The sequence below is a fragment of the Hoplias malabaricus genome, unplaced genomic scaffold (genome assembly GCF_029633855.1).
Source record: "Hoplias malabaricus isolate fHopMal1 unplaced genomic scaffold, fHopMal1.hap1 scaffold_123, whole genome shotgun sequence".
Lineage (NCBI taxonomy): Eukaryota > Metazoa > Chordata > Actinopteri > Characiformes > Erythrinidae > Hoplias > Hoplias malabaricus.
Window position 1 is genome coordinate 1,925 of NW_027100942.1, and position 3,076 is coordinate 5,000.

At 59.2% G+C, this 3,076-nt stretch overlaps 1 non-coding gene across 1 annotated transcript in view; it reads left to right on the forward strand.

Annotated features, from left to right (window-relative positions):
• Positions 1 to 3,038: 3,038 nt before the first annotated feature.
• Positions 3,039 to 3,076, forward strand: part of LOC136682423 (5.8S ribosomal RNA) — a 154-nt gene continuing 116 nt past the window's right edge. Inside the window, exon 1 of the ribosomal RNA XR_010798635.1 lies at positions 3,039 to 3,076. This exon is cut by the window's right edge and continues 116 nt beyond it. This is a non-coding gene — a ribosomal RNA (5.8S ribosomal RNA).

Sequence of the window (3,076 nt, forward strand, 5' to 3'; positions counted from 1 at the left end):
GCAAGTCTAAGTACACACGGGTTTTGGTACAGTGAAACTGCGAATGGCTCATTAAATCAGTTATGGTTCCTTTGATCGCTCCACACGTTACTTGGTATAACTGTGGTAATTCCAGAGCTAATACATGCAAACGAAGCGTTGGAAGGGTTCTGGGGGTCGGCGTGAAATGCTCTCCCGGCCCCTGTCCCCCGGATACGTGCATTTATCAGAACCGAAAAACCCTCCCGGCTCCGGTCGGGTCGCTTTGGTGACTCTAGATAACCTCTGGCCGATCGTTAAGCCCTCCGGGGCGGCGACGTATCATTCGAGTGTCTGCCCTATCAACTTTCGACGGTAGGCTACGTGCCTACCGTGGTGACCACGGGTAACGGGGAATCTGGGTTCGATTCCGGAGAGGGAGCCTGAGAAACGGCTACCACTTCCAAGGAAGGCAGCAGGCGCGCAAATTACCCATTCCCGACACGGGGAGGTAGTGACGAAAAATATCGATGCGGGTCCTATGATCCTGTGGAGCGTAATCGAAATGAACTCAATCTATGTCCGTGAGTGATGACCCATTGGAGGGCAAGTCTGGTGCCAGCAGCCGCGGTAATTCCAGCTCCAATAGCGTATGCTAAAGTTGCTGCAGTTAAAAAGCTCGTAGTTGGATGTGGGGACAGGTCTCGGATCCCCTGTACTGTCCGGGATGGCGTGGGGAGCTCCTTCGGGGGTGACCCCCTGTCTCTGGGTGGATGTTGGGACCTGGTCCCTACCCGCCGGTGTCCTCTGCTCGCCGGCCGCGGAGAAGCCCTTAGCTGGGTACTTCACTGCGGTGCACGGTGGGTTGGAGGGTCCGGAGCGTTTACTTTGAATAAAGCAGAGTGCTCAAAGCAGGCCGACACGTGCCATGTCTGACTGAGCTAGGAATAATGGAATAGGGCCCTTCCGCGGGGCTTCGGGGTCTCTCCTTCGGGACGGCTGGTCGTTCCGGAGTGGGGCTCCGGGGCTTCCACGGTCCTATTTCGTGGGTTTTAAGGACCGAGGGCAATGATTAAGAGGGACGGCCGGGGGCATCCGTACCACACCGATAGAGGTGAAATTCGTTGACCGGTGTGGGACGAACGAAAGCGAAAGCATTTGCCAAGAATGTTTTCATTAATCAAGAACGAAAGTCGGGGGAGCGAAGACGATCAGATACCGTCGTAGTTCCGACCGTAAACTATGCCGACCCGCGATCCGGCGGCGTGAGGCTAGCGACCATGACCCGCCGGGCAGCGTGAGGGAAACCACGAGTCTTTGGGCTCTGGGGGGAGTACGGTTGCAAAGCTGAAACTTAAAGGAATTGACGGAAGGGCACCACCAGGAGTGGAGCTTGCGGCTTAATTTGACTCAACACGGGGAATCTCACCCGGCCCGGACACGGTAAGGATTGACAGATTGATGGCTCTTTCTTGATTCTGTGGGTGGTGGTGCATGGCCGTTGGGAGTTCGTGGAGCGATTCGTCTGGTTAACTCCGATAACGGACGAGACCCTGTGCCTTAAAAAGTTACACGGCCCTCCCTTGGGTCCCTGTGGGGGCTTGCGGCCCGAGGGGTTCGTCGGTCGGTGGCCGAACTTCTTAGAGCGATCCGGGGCAAGGCAAAGCCGTATGAGATTCGGGGCCATAACAGGTCTGTGATGCCCTTAGACGCCCGGGGCCGCACGTGAGTTACACTGGCTGGTTCAGCATGTGCATCCATCCTATGCCGAAAGGCCTGGGCAATCCTATGAACGCCTTCCCCGCTGGGGATAGGGGATTGTAACTTTTCCCCTTGAACGAGGAATTCCAAGTAGTCGCGGGTCACCAGCCCGCGTCGATTAAGTCCCTGCCCTTTGTACACACCGCCCGTCGCTACTACCGATTGGATGGCCTGGTGAGGTCCTCGGACCATCTCCGAGGTGCCCCTTTACCGGGGGGTTGCCTCGTTGAGGTGGGAAGTCGATCGAACCTGGGCATCTAGAGGGAGTAAAAGTCGTAACAAGGTTTCCGTAGGGGAACCTGCGGAAGGATCATTAACGGTGACCTGGCCACGGCCGGTTGTCGAGTCGGACTCGAGAGGCCAAACCTCCCCCGGCGGGTACCTTCAAGGTATGGACCGCAGAAGCCTCGTACCTTTCGTCGTCGGCCGACGTGAGTCTCTCCCCCTCCGGGTGGGTGGACGTAGCGAGCCGGCTTCGGAACTCGGGGTTATGCGAGGACCGCCTTAGGTGCATAGGTACCCCGGTCCGCCCCCCTCGTTCGCGGGGGGGAGAGTGGCGCCGGAGCCGCCCGCCGGGTCGTTAAACCAACCATTGATCGTTGAAGGCTTGATTGTGCGTGCGCGAGTCAAAGGGGCTTACTCACCCCCAGGGCGTTGGCCGGTGCTCGCCGGCCTCGGTGGGATCTCCCTGAACCCATCCCCCCGGCACAGGGGGTGGTGGTGGACGGGAGCGTACCGCCGGGCGAAACTCTTTCCCCTCACGGGGTTGGAGCGGAGCTTAAGAGCGCATGCAAATACCCCGATGTTGGCTTCGCAGAGACGGACCGTATAATAGTCTAAGGCCGGTGCGCGAGTTGAAGGGGCCTCACGAACCCCGGATGCGTTTAAACACCCGAAGGAGACGGCCGGTGCCCGCCGGTCCTGACTAGGTGGGATCTACCCAGCGCCTTCCCCTAAGCGGGGGACTTGGGAGCGTACCACCGGGCCTCGCTCATACCCTCCGGGGTGGAGAGCTTGGCTTTGAGCGCACGCCTGAATGCCTTAGACCGGGACCCGTAACGCAGCGAACCAAACCCTGGGCCTCGCCGGGAACGGTGGGGCCTAGACCCGGTCTCCTAAACCACGTAAGTCTCGGGCACCTACTCGGGCGATCGTCCCCCGGGCCGTAACTCCTCGGTCCGGTGGTGACGCCCAGGTTCAATGACCTTCCCCCCTCCACGGGGGGGAAGGCACCCGGCTTGAAATATTGTCAAACGTTGTCTCGTGTTCGAATGGCTTCCTTCGCCCGGCCTGTAACGGGCCGGGCACAAACCTCATACAACTCTTAGCGGTGGATCACTTGGCTCGTGCATCGATG